The 13,646-nt window shown below is 40.6% G+C and overlaps 1 protein-coding gene across 4 annotated transcripts in view; it reads left to right on the forward strand.

The window, feature by feature from the left end:
• The window catches only part of SHLD2 (shieldin complex subunit 2), a 77,579-nt gene that overhangs the window by 27,181 nt on the left and 36,752 nt on the right, over positions 1–13,646 (forward strand). The window lies entirely within an intron of this gene.

Genomic DNA, 13,646 nt, shown 5'->3' on the forward strand with positions numbered 1-13,646 from the left:
TTCTGCTGTTGATGCCGAGCATTGGACCACAGTGGTGGTAGCATAGAAGTAACGTTACTTCTTTCTTGCTCTTTTTCTCCCCCCTCAAACTCACTTGTTCTCGTCATTTTTTACTTTATGGGACAATTTTGTCAGACTTCTCTGTTTCCAGAGGTCAGATTTAGTTGTCGAAGTGGATTTTCTATACTCTTTCCCCATATTCCATATTATTTTATGTAAATTTTCCCCAAGGTTATATAGTTCAGCAAGCTAAGTAGTTTGTCAGACATTGTTCAAACAGGAATTCTCAGAGGTGCCTGGGTGGCTCAGTCGGTTAAGCATCCGACTTCAGCTCAGGTCATGATTTCGCGGTTCATAGGTTCAAGCCCCGTGTTGGGCTCTGTGCTGACAGCTAAGAGCCTGGAGCCTGCTTCAGATTCTGTGTCTCCCTTTCTCTCTGACCCTCCCCTGCTCATGCTCTGTCTCTCTGTCTCTCAATAATAAATTAAAAAACGTTTAAAAAAAAAACCCAAACAAACAGGAATTCTCAGCCCCCACCTTCATTCCCCCTTCTCAGAGGTAGCTATTCTCGACTCTTAACCGTTTGGGATTTACCTGTGGGCTTTTAAGTAATATCTTTGACATACTGACATTACCTGAGTTTCCAGTTGAGGGGATAAACTTGTTTATAGGAATTTTTGGGTCATTATCATCACTAAGTCAACTCAGAAGTTTCTACCAATTGCCCCAAATTCCCATTTTCTCTACATCATTTATTCTGTTAGTGTCGTCATTTCCCAGAAGTCCCTCCCAGGGCAAGGTGCTCTTGTGCGGAGTAGCGTCTGTTTTCTGAGAGCCCAGCTAGCATCCAGGGGTTCTCTTTTCTTGTGTGTTGGATCTGCTATTTCTTCTCTCCTGGGTTGTCCTGTTTCCCAGCTCACTGCCACATTTTGCTGAAGAAAAGGAACAGGAGCATATTACTTGATACCTTAATGTCTGGAAGGGCCTTCTTTTTCTCCCAACCTTGATTAATAGTTTGGCTGTGTATAATCCTCAGACTAGAATCACTCTCTTTCAGAATTTTGGTGATTTTGTTCCACTGTCTTCTAACTGACACTGTGGCTGTTGAAAGTTTGAAATCATTAACTCCTCATGCACTGTAACCTATTTTTCCATCTTGGGAAGATTGTAGGATTTTCTCCTTCTATTACTTTGGCATTTCAGAAAGAGATGCTTTAGTATAGATGTATTTTTGTACTCCATTATTCTGTGCATTCTGTTTTTTCAGACAAGATCGGGCGTGTTCAGCGTGGTATGGCCATAGATGGCTGTCTTTATTTTCAGTTGGGAAACTTATATTCGTTAACTTGGGGACATTTTCTTGAATTATGTCATTGATTTTTTTTCCTCTAGAGCCTCTACTATACAGAGATATTAAATTATCTTGCGTGGACTTCCAGTCTTCTTTCTTATTTATTTTTGTTGTCATCTATTTTATTGTCTTATAAATTTCCCTAAGTTTAATTCCCAAGGTCTTTCTTAAAAAGCATTGTATTTTGGAGGTGCCTGGCTGGCTAAGTTGGAAGAGAATGAAGGTACAAGGAACCCTAAATGAACCAAACTCCAGAAAGTAATGAAAGCTTCACAGTAGAGAAGAAACCCGTGGGTGCTCTTGGACAGAACAGCCCATGGAAGAGGAACCTGCCACAGATGAGGGGAGAGGAGAAACCAGCCACACTTTGGGCAGGCTTGTTGTGGCCCCATGTGAGCTGGTGTGATGGGCTAGGATCCTCAGGAACCCCGGCTGCTCTTGGGCCAAAGAGCAAGTCTGCACCCGGCCCCAGCGCTCACCCACAGGTCTTCCCAGAATGCTCAGGGGTAATGAGCCACACCTCTGGGCCAAGGAAGTGGAGCTGACGGAGACCCTACCTGCGGCCCCCAGAACAACCCCCAAGGGCACAGCAACTGCCCTCAGCATGCAGGGGGTTGACCTGAGTGATGAGAGAAGCTCCCCAGAAGCCCCCCAGGTTTTCAGTGACAGAGGACTGAAAGCAGGGAAACAGCAGGAGATGCCCTCCCCCCACACTCTGGAAAGACTCTAATGGAAAACTCTGATGCTTCCAGGCCCCGAGCAATGGGGACGGGGCAGGAGAAGTGAGAAACTCCTTTAATTCATTCCTGGCTTTCATACAACTTGGGAAGTTGCCCTCCAAAAGGAAGTCTGGGGAGGAGGAACAGGGTTGAGAGGGATCACGTGTGCTGCAGAAAGCAAGGTGTGGGACTGGAAAGTAAAGAAGATTCCCTAGCAAACGGAAAAACCTGGCGGTCATGCTTAAAGCAGAGAGTGAGTTCCCAGTCTTTTTCTTTTTTTAAAATGAACTTTAGGGGCGCCTGGGTGGCTCGGTTGGTTAGGCATCTGATCTTGATCTCGGCTCAGGTCATGATCTTGCGGTTTGTAGGTTCGAGCCCTGCATCCGGCTCTGTGCTGGTGGTTTGGAGCCTGCTTGGGATTCTGTCTCTCCTCCTTTCTGCCCCTTCCCCGCTTGTGCCCTCTGGCTCTCTCTCAAAATAAATAAACTAACTTAAAAAATAATATTAAAGTGAACTTTATTTTTGGAATAGTTTTAGTTTTATGGAAAAATCACAAAAGTTGTACAGACAGTTCCCCACACCGTTTCCCCTATTATTAACACCTATAGGATAATGTATTTACTATAAGTAATGAACTAATATTGATGTGTTATTTTTAACTAATATCCATACTTCACGCATGTGTTCTTTGACTTTACTTAATGTCCTTCTTCTGTTCCCAGATCCCATCCGGGGTTCCACGTTACATTTAGTTTTCATGTTTCTTTAGGCTCCTCTGGGCTGTGGCAATTTCTCAACTTCCCTTGATTTTGATGACTTTGACAGTTTTTAGTATTGTTGAGGCATTTTGTAGAATGTCCCTCTGTTCTTTCTCATGATTCGAATGGGGTTTTAGGTTTTGGGGAGGAAGACCACAGAGATTAATTGCCATTTTTCATCATTTTTCTCCACTGTAAAGTTACTCCTTTTTTCCCCCTCTCTCTTTCCATACAGTATTTTGTGGAAGGAAGTCATTTATGCAAAGCCCACAACTTAAGAAGTGGGTAGTTATGATCCCTGTTCTTAAGAGTGGAGTATCTGTGTAAATTATTTGGAATTTTCCTGTGCAGGAAATTTGTCTTTTCTTCCCCTCATTTATTTATTTGTTCAATTATTCTTTTAACAATATGGACTCATGGATATTTATTTTATACTTGAGGTTATAATCCAAGTACTACTTTATTTATTTTGTTGGTGAAATTGTTCCACCTTTGGCCATTGAGAGCTGTTTCAGTTGGCTCTTATGCCTCTTTGACATACCCCCATCAGTGTGTGTGTGTGTGTGTGTACTTTTTTTTTTTTTTTTGGCAATGCTGATGCTCCAGGTTTATCTTCTGTATTTCCTGCCATGGCCTTAGAGTCAGCCATTTCTCCAAGGAGCCCTGGTTCCTTTAACTGGAGAATGGAGAATGGAGACTGGAGAATGGAATCTTGGTGTTAGATGTGCTTGTTGCTATGGAGATGTTGTGCCTGTAGGCCCTCTCAGCTGACAGAGCCAGGAAGCATATGTGTATATATTAATCTGTATATATACACATGAGTTCACATTGACATATCCAAGTCAAATCCATTGCCACATAGATCATTCTAAATTCCTCCCCTTGTTTATCTGTAAACTCTTACTCCAGTAGTGAGAAATCTGGTTCACACCATCTGCCATCTGTTTACTCAGATTGTTCAGTCACAGTGTACACATAAAGCACTCTCACAGTTTTGGAAACCTGTGGCCTAGCCATGAAGCACAGGCAGATCTCTGAAATCCCACATGGGCTTGGGTCCCAGGCCCTGCTCTCGTGAAAGTCCTGATTCCCACCCTCTAAATATTTGAAGCCAGTGATAGACTATCTCAAACTTAAGTTGCATCAAAGCCCAGGCCCAGGTTAATTACATACAAGGTCATTCCAGTGGCCTGACAGAAGGTAACGTCTCTTTCTAGAAGTAGAATATTACTTACCTCAGTCATTAATGTATTTTTATACAGAATGTCTGTCGTATCATAAAAAATTACAAGACACAAGAAAAAGCAAGAAAATGTGGCCAAATGTTAGGAGAGGAAAAACAGCCAGTAGAGAGACCCAGAGATAATCCAGATGGTGGAATTATCAGATAGATATTTAAAGATAACAATGAAAAGAAGAGTGCTAGAGGATCTAATGATAAAGGTGGACATCATGCATAAAAGATGGGGATTTTAAGCAGAGTCACTGAAACTCTACCAAGAATTTCTAGAAATTCTAGAAATGAAGGGGCACCTGGGTGGCTCAGTTGCTTAAGCATCCGACTCTTGGTTTCAGTCCAGGTCATGATCTCATGGTTCATGAGTTCAAGCCCCACATCAGGCTCTGTGTTGACAGTGAAGAGCCTGCTCGGGATTCTCTCTCTCCCCCTTCCTTTTCTCTTCCTCTACTGGCTCTCCATCTCTCTCTCAAAATAAATAACAAATAAAAAATAAATAAACTTACAAAAAAGAAATTCCAGATATGAAAAATACAGTATTAAAGTGAAGAATGTGTCACATGGGCTTAACATCTTCTTAACATATCAGAAGAAAGGATCAGTGAGTATGAAAACTTGTTGATGGAATATATCCAAATGATAAACAAGAGAACTGAGAGTTGGGGAGAGGGAGAAAAGAATTCTTCCACCTGTGGGATAATATCAGTCTAATGTGTGTGCAATTGGAATTTTAGAGGAGAGCAGTGGCAGAAGATGTATTTGAAGAGACCATGGTCAAGAACTTCTAAAACTGATGAAAGTCTTTAATTGACAGAATCAAGAAATTCAGCAAGCCCCAAGTAGGCTAAATGCCAAACAAAACAAAAAGAAACCCAACAGCAAACTCCTACAACTACACACATCATTATCAAACTACTGAAACTAAAGAGTAGATCACATGAGCAGCCAAATAGAAGACACAGTAAGTACTTGGGAATAACAGTATGAATTATGGCTAACTACTCATCAGAAAACCTGGAGGCCTGAAGACAATGGAATAACATCCATAAACATGCTGAAGGCAAAATATAAAAGGAATACCCTATCAACCTAGAGTTCTATACAGAGCAGAAATAGTTTAAAAATGGAGGTAAAACAAAGATATTTTCACACAGATTAAAAAGTGAAAGAATTTGGATCATCTGGGTGACTCAGTCAGTTGTGTGTCTGACTCTTTTGGCTGAGGTCATGATCTCATAGTTTGTGAAATTGAGCCCCGTGTTGGACTCTGTGCTGGCAGTGTGGACTCTGCTTGAGATCCCCTCTCTCTCTTTCTCTCTGTGTCTGTCTGTCTGTCTCTCCCTCCCCCCCTCCCTGGTGTGCTTGTACTCCCTTTCTCTCTCAAAATAAATAAGCTTAAAAAAAAAAAGAATTTGTCTCTAGTAGATCTGAACTGCCAGAAAATACTAAAAAAATATTCTATGAGGTAAAGATGAAAGAGACCAGATGGAACCTTGGGTCTACAGAAAAGAATGAAGAACATCAGAAATGGTAAATAGTTGCACAAATACATAGAAAATCTTTTTGGTACCTTTTTTGATAATATGTGCACATAAGCTATTGGCTATGTATAATATACACACATAGACTATTGGCTGTTTAAAGCCAAAATATTAACATATGTGGGGTCACAACTTATATAGAAATAGAGTATACCACAAGGATGCCAGAAATGGAATTATGCTGTCATAAATTTCATTTCATTAGTACACTTGTTTTTGTAGGTAGACCATAATAACATATTTATTTTATGTACATATGTAGGTATGTGTTTTATTCTCTAGAGCAACCACTAAAAAATAACATAAAGAGAGTTACTATAAAAATGGCACATCTTCCCATGCAGGATCAACTGCTTTGAAAATTGCCCACCTATTGTAAATTAGAAAATAGGATTAAAATATATGAAACAACTATTTTTAGACATTGGAGAACAGTGCAGGATGGCGATCCTTGAAATCAATGACAAGAGCACTGTAGGTGTCCCACCATACTGCTTGTAGGCACTCTTTAGATTCCAGCACAGAGTAGGGAAACCCAAATGGAGCCCAGGAGAGATTAGAGAAACTAAGACAACTGGAATTTGTGGGGTAAAAAACTGGAGCAGAAACCCATAGAACTAGGAGATCTCTGGAGATCTCTAGAAGGGTCCTCTAGAATCTTTTGTTGAATACTCATCCGCATAGGCAAAGTATGAAGCCCCACCATGCTGGAGAAGGTCCCACTGGAAATCAGTACACTGAACACTTCCAGGAGCTCACACAGAGCTTAGAATAGTGTGTGTTTATACTAGGCATGGAGGGAGGGCCCATTTCATACATGGACATTGGCTGGAAATCTTGGAGTGGGGTTAAATTAGCCGTAGACTGAAGCCCTCTCTAAACTCACCCTAACAAAGCTCAGAAGCAAGTTAGGAAAGTATTAAATGAATTGCAAGTAACTCAACTGTGTTCCCAATCTAAATCCATCACGTTTCAAAGGAATACAGTAAAACTCAACACCCAGCAATTAGAATGTCCAGCATCAAATAATTGAGGGAAGAATATTTCTACCACTTTTATGTGTCAACGGACTTGTATCTAGAGCATATAAAGAACTGCAAAATCCCAACAGCAAAATGAGCAAAAGAGTCCAGTAACAAAATGAGGAAAAGGCATGACAGACTTCCCAAAGGAGGATATACTAATGGCCAATAAACCTTTGCGAAGGCTGTCAGCATCACTTAGTCAACAGGGAAATAATGCAATGTAAACTCACACTGAGATACCATCTCACACCGCCTAGAATGACAAACAAGAGAAAGACTACGTGTACTAAGCACTGAGGATGATGTGATACAACTGGAACCACACATTGCTGGTGGTTGTGCAAAAGGGTACAGCTACTTTGGAGAACTGTTGGGCAGTTTCTTTTTTTTAATTTTTTTTTATGTTTATTTATTATTGAGACAGAGAGAAACAGAGCATGAATGGGGGAGGTGCAGAGTGAGGGGGAAAACAGAATCCAAAGCAGGCTCCAGGCTCTGAGCTGTCCGCACAGAGCCCGATGCCGTGCTCGAACCCACAAACTGTGAAATCATGACCTGATCCAAAGCTGGACACTTAACCAACTGAGCCACCCAGGAGCCCCTGTTGGGCAGTTTCTAATGAAATTAAATACATATCTATCTGATGACTTGTCAGTTCTCCTAGATACTTAATGAAGGGAAATGAAAAATATGTCCACAAAATTATGAATTCAAAACTGTCCATAGGAGGCTTATTCATCATAGCTAAAAAACCAGAAGCAACTGAAATGTCTATCGATAGCAAAGCAGATTTAAAAAAATCGCAGTGTGTTCATAGTAGCCAACCACTGATTGGCCCAGCAAGCAACACAGATGAATCTCAAAACTACTGTGTGAAGTGAAAGAAACTAGATATTAATGAACATAGGCTATATGGTTTATATGCAGTCCGAGAAAAAACAAAACCATTCTACACTGGTAGAAATCAGAAAATAATTATAGATTAGAGAGGGAGGGAAATTGTTTAGAAAAGAACAGGGAAGGGGCATCTGGCTGGCTCAGTCAGTAGAGCATCTGACTACTGATCTTCAGGTCATGAGTTTGAGCCCCATGTTGGGTACAGAGATTACTTGAAGAAAAAAAAAAAAGGACAGAGAGAACTTTCTGAGATCCATGCAAATGTGTCATACCTTGTTTTGGGTGATGGTTACACCCAAAGTGGGTGTAGACACTTGTCAATAGTCATCAAACAGAACCCATAAAATCTGTGCCTTTTATTGAATGTGTATCCTTCAGGTTTTAAAAAGTAGTAAGCCAGAGTCTGGGGGAGGAATATTAATGCAGGTGTGCGAGGGTGCCGGCTATACTTTAGGATATTAAAGGTGAAAGGGAGAAAGTGTAAGAAGGCTAGGTCAGATAGGTAGCTCTGTCATCTAAAACTCTTTGTTTCAACTTGCTAAGCAACAGGTTTTTAAATTTTGAATATTTAATTTCTTGGAAGCGTAGCATTTCCTTGCCAGATGGTTAAAGTGAAAAGTTAGAGATAAGATAGAAGGGACTGGGGGGAGGGGGGCAGAAGGGATAAGAGGCAAGGAGAGAAAGAGTAGGTCAGATAGGAAGGAAGGAAGGGGTTAAAAAAAGAAATGTTTTCTTAAAAGCCATTTATTATTTACTTTATTATTAAATTACAGTGAACTTTCCCAGTGGAATTCTTTGATAATGAAGCATCTTTATACTGAAGTTTTGTTTTATTCACACCTCTTTATTGCTTTTTTTTTTTTTTTTAATTTTATTCTTGAGAGACAGAGAGAGACAGCTGGAGCAGGGGAGGGTCAGAGAGAGAGGGAGACACAGAATCCGAAACAGGCTCCAGGCTCTGAGCTAGCTGTCAGCACAGAGCCCGACGCGGGGCTCGAACCCACGAACCGTGAGATCTGACCTGAGCCGAAGCCGGATGCTTAACCGATTGAGCCACCCAGGCGCCCCTTTTCACACCTCTTTAGATAAGTCAGTGCTTTGTGAGGATATTCATGGTTCAGTGGCAGGGTTTTGGCTTGGATTCTAGCTGCACAGATGTGTGAAGACAGAGAAGGCACATCAGGAACAGTGGTTAGGAACAGAGGCTCCAACTTCCTGCACTCCAGTGCCTGCTCCACTACCTCCAGGTGTGACCCCTGGGGGGTGTGTTCAAAGTGAGCTGGAGGGGGAAAAAGGAAACCAATTAGGAGACTATTATTGCCCATCATCCAGACTGCGGTGGTTTGAACCAGGGCAGTGGCTGGTGAAGGTGGAGCAAAGTGGCCAAATTCTGAATAGATCTTAAAGGGAGGGCTTAAAGGATTCGATGACCAATTGGAAATTATGAGAAAAAGAAAGCAATCAGTGAGGATCCCAAGCTTTTTGGCTTGAGTAACTGCAAGGATGAAGTTGCCATTTGCTGAGCGTGACTTTACAAAGCAAGGTCATGGCTTAAGTTGCAAAGTTTGTTTTGTTTTTGCCCTTGATTATGTTTGTTTTGTTTTTAGTATTTTTATTTATTATTATTAACTTTTTTATTATTTAGTTTTAAGAGAGAGAGGCAGAGCATGAGCAGGGGAGGGGACGAGAGAGAGGGAGACACAGAATCGGAAGCAGCTCCAGGCTCTGAGCTGTCAGCACAGAGCCCAACATGGGGCTTGAACCCACGAACTGCAAGATCATGACCTGAGCTGAAGTCGGATGCTTAACTGGCTGAGCCACCCAGGCGCCCATTGTTTTTAATATTTTTAGGGAGTGGGTGGAGATGATAGCAAGCACAGGGGTTGACAGGCCCTGGGACCCACCTTATGTGTATGAGATTGTGATTTCCTGTCTTGGAGTTTAGTCCTTTTGCTGTGGGGAGAGGAGGGAGAGTGAAGTGTGATATTTTAGGGTATATTTAGGATTTCACATTTGACTGGAATTCCCAAGAAAGCATGAACCTTGGACACGTTTACATCTTGCCATCTGAGATGTTTTCCAGGAAGACTGGACCCAAAAGTTTTAATACTGTCTGCTGTTGTCATTACCCAGATTTTGACAGCCAGATTCCCTTTTTTCTCCTTAGATGGCAAACGTTAATTCTTTTCTCTACCTCATTCTTATCTCTGTTGTGAGATTCTCAAATGCATATTATAAATTTTAGATACTATTCAACCTAATTTCTATTTCATTACTTACACAGTCATAAAAGAAAACTGAACAGAATGTTTCCTTTCTCCCTTATATTGTGCCTATTATTATAATGTTTCTGATAAAATGTATTAGGCACACTCTTCACTGATAGAGCATTTATTCATGTATTTGTGTGGTTTTTATCTTGGTGACTGTATAATTTATCTCTAAACCAAGACACTTGAAGAGTGAAAAGGGAAACTGAACGGGCCACCAGCATAGCACACTTAACCTAGGACTCTTTTGGGCAAATCCGAATGTCTGGTCACCATTTTCTTACAGCGAAAAAGCAGCCAGATTAAGATTTGCTTCCTGTTCAAGTACTTCCCTGGGAGAAGGGTGAATGCCTGGAATAGGGAATGGGAAGGAGAAATTCCCGTGGTGTTAACCACAGGACTAAGGACGCTCACTGCACTGCATGGACCATCCGTGGCTATGGAGGCATGACAGACGCCTCACTTGGAAACCAGAGTGTTGCAGAGGAAGGAAGTCAAGGTTATCCAGGGAGATGTAAGGAATCTGTTGTCTGCTCACAGGTTTGTTTTAGTAGCTTTTAGTTTAGCTACAAGAATGAGTAATAGCTTTAAACTTCAATTGCTTTTGTTTCCAGGACAAACACCATATCTTTTAACCTTTCATAGGTCACCTGAAGTGAGGCACTGTTCTGACATCTTAAGTGGGAAATTTAGGTACTACCATTTAGTAGCTATTGGTGATTCTTTGGAGTTCAGCGTGAATGTACGTAATACATGGGTTATTAGTACTGTGTCACTTAGCACAATGACGTAAGGTAACAAATTGGGTCAATTAAATGAAGTTAAGGTGTAGAAGAGCTTTTTTTTTTTTTACCACCACTTGTCTCAGTTACTATGGAGAACACATGTTTTTCTTACATAGGAGGGGAAATGGTTTTTAACTTCAAGATAAATGGCGGTAAATTGAATACTGCGTTTTAAAATATAGGGGCACTTGGGTGGCTTCAGCTCAGGTCATAATCTCACAGTTTTTGAGTTCGAGCCTGTGTCAGGCTCTGTGCTGACATCTCAGAGCTGGAGCCTGCTTCTGATTCTGTGTCTCCGTCTCTTTTTCTCCCTTCCCTGCTCGCACTGTCTCTCTCTCTCAAAAACAAAAATTAAAAAAATAACTTAAAAAATTATAAAATCTTTCCATATACAATCTTCCATAGTCTCCTTGTTTTATGTATCAGTTTACTGAGGAAAATTTTATATGATATTATAGGTCTTCATTAAAAATTTTTTAATTTATTAAAAATTTTTTTAGTGTTTATTTTTGAGAGAGCAAGAGGGAGCGGTAGCAGGGAAGAGGCAGAAAGAAAAGGAGACACAAAATCTGAAGCAGGCTCTGAGCTGTCAGCACAGAACCCAGTGCAGGGCTTGAACTCACGAACCATGAGATCATGACCTGGGCTGAAGTCAGATGCTTAACCCATTGAGCCACCCAGGCACCCAATTTATTCATTTTAAGTAATCTATACCCAATGTAGGGCTTGAACTCACAACCCTGAGATCAAGAGTTGCATGCTCTTCCACTGTGCCAGCCAGGTACCCCCCTTCATGATTTTTAAAAAATGTTTATTTATTTTTGAGAGAGCTAGAGACACAGAGCATGAGCAGGGGAAGAGGGGCAGAGGGAGAGGGATTCACAGAATCTGAAGCAGGTTCCAGGCTCTGAGCCCAATGAGGGACTCGAACTCATAAACCGCAAGATCATGACCTGAGCCGAAGTCAGTATTTAAATGACTGAGCCACCCAGGCACCCCCCCTTCATGATTTTTAATGGCTGTGTAGTTTGCCTTTGTATGGCTGTGCCATAATTTATTTAACAGACTTCAGTGGATGTACATTTTGATCCATTTTTTCTTCTTTAAAAAAAATTTTTTTTAATGTTTGTTTTTGAGAGAGGGAGATAGAGAGAGCAAACAGGATGGAGGGGAGGACAGAGAGAGAGAGGGAAACATAGAATCTGAAGCAGCCTCCAGGCCCTGAACTGTCAGCACAGAGCTCAACGCAGGGCTTAAGCCCATGAACCAAGAGATCATGACCTAAGCTGAAGTCAGTGCTTAACCAACTGAGCCACCCAGGTGCCTTCTCACTTTTCTCTTTTTAACATTTTACACAATGCTGCTATGAGTATCCTTGTAGCTAAATGTAGTTAGCGTCTCTGATGTTTTTCCCTTTAGGTTAACTCATAAGAATGCAATTATGGGGCCAAAGGGATGCAGAATTTTAAGACTTTGGACATACATTGCCATATTGCCTTCCAGAAAGGCTTTACTAGTTTAAACCCCTATCGGTGGAAGTCATTTCCCTGTACCTTTGTACCTTTTAAATGAATCACTGCTAGTTTGATAGGTAGTAATGTTTTCTCATTAATTTATACGTTTTTCTGGGGGGCCAGGGGGGCTCAGTTGGTTAAGCTTCCAACTCTGGCTCAGGTCATGATCTCACTGCTGATGCGTTCGAGCCCCACGTAGGGCTCTGTGCTGACAGCTCAGATTCTGGAGCCTGCTTTGGATTCTGGGTCTCCCTTTCTCTCTGTTCCTACCCTGCTTGCACTCTATCTCTTTCTCAAAAATGAAAAAATATTTAAAAAAAATTTAAAAATTTTATACATTTTTCTTTCATGTTATTAGGAGGACAAATGTCTTCTTTGTTTTTAGCCATGTATTTTTTATATACTATATACGTGCTAATCTTCTGGGCTTTTTTTTTTTTGTTACTTTGTGTGCCTGTGTGTGCACATGCTTGCATAATTCCTCATATATTGAGGATATTCATCCAAATGTAATTTAAAATTTACTATTTTTTCTATTTGGATATACCTAGGGACATGCAAACGAAACAGCAGTAAAGCACCTCACAGTACCCTCACTAGTACAACTGTGTTTTCAGACGCTAACAAAGTATGTAAAGGTGGAACTCTCAGCTGTCCTGTGTGGCTTTATAAACTGTTCAGTTCTTTAGCAAATGACACAATAATACATTTTAAGAGCCATAACAATGAACATGTCTTTGACCCCATCATCCCATACCTGGGAGTTTACAAGAAAATAATTGAAAAGTAATGTTTAGTGCCCCAAATCACCTATTGCAGCAATGGCTATAATAGTGACAAGTTAGAAACAAATTAATGAATTGGAGAGTAATCGTTAACTAAATTAGATTCATCAATCAAGTATTAAGCTAGCATTAAAAATGATTAGGAACATTATAGACTGATATACAAAGGTGGCTGTATAAAACCACTGAAGCAGAATATGAACTTACTTCAATTTTATAGTTATACCTATGTAAAAATATACACTTAAAACACCTTAGAGGAAATATAGTGATTTGGTTTTTGTTTGTGTTATCAAGTATGTGTGTGTAAAGTGTTCAAGTTTTAAGATTCTAACATTTACTGAGTGACTACTGTGTGCCCATCCCATTACACTGTAAGACAGGGATTGATGTTATTCTCATTTAACAGGTAAAGAAACTTGATTCTCATGTGACCTATAAAGAAATTTAACTTTTTATTATGGGTGGTTTCAAATACATATAAAAATAGCAAGAATAGTACGTCGAACCATGTGTAACTCTCGCCTAGCTTCTACAATGTCAAATTTACATTTTTATTTTATTTTTAATTTTTTTAATGTTTTTTAAAATTTATTTTTAAGAGACAGAGAGAGAGAGTGCAAGCAGGGGAGGATCAGAGAGAGAGGGAGACACAGAATCTGAAGCAGGCTCCAGGCTCTGAGCTAGCTGTTAGCACAGAGCCTGACGCGGGGCTTGAACCCATGCACCGTGAGATCATGACTTGAGCCAAAGCCGGACGCTTA

The sequence above is a fragment of the Suricata suricatta genome, chromosome 2 (assembly GCF_006229205.1).
Source record: "Suricata suricatta isolate VVHF042 chromosome 2, meerkat_22Aug2017_6uvM2_HiC, whole genome shotgun sequence".
NCBI lineage: Eukaryota > Metazoa > Chordata > Mammalia > Carnivora > Herpestidae > Suricata > Suricata suricatta.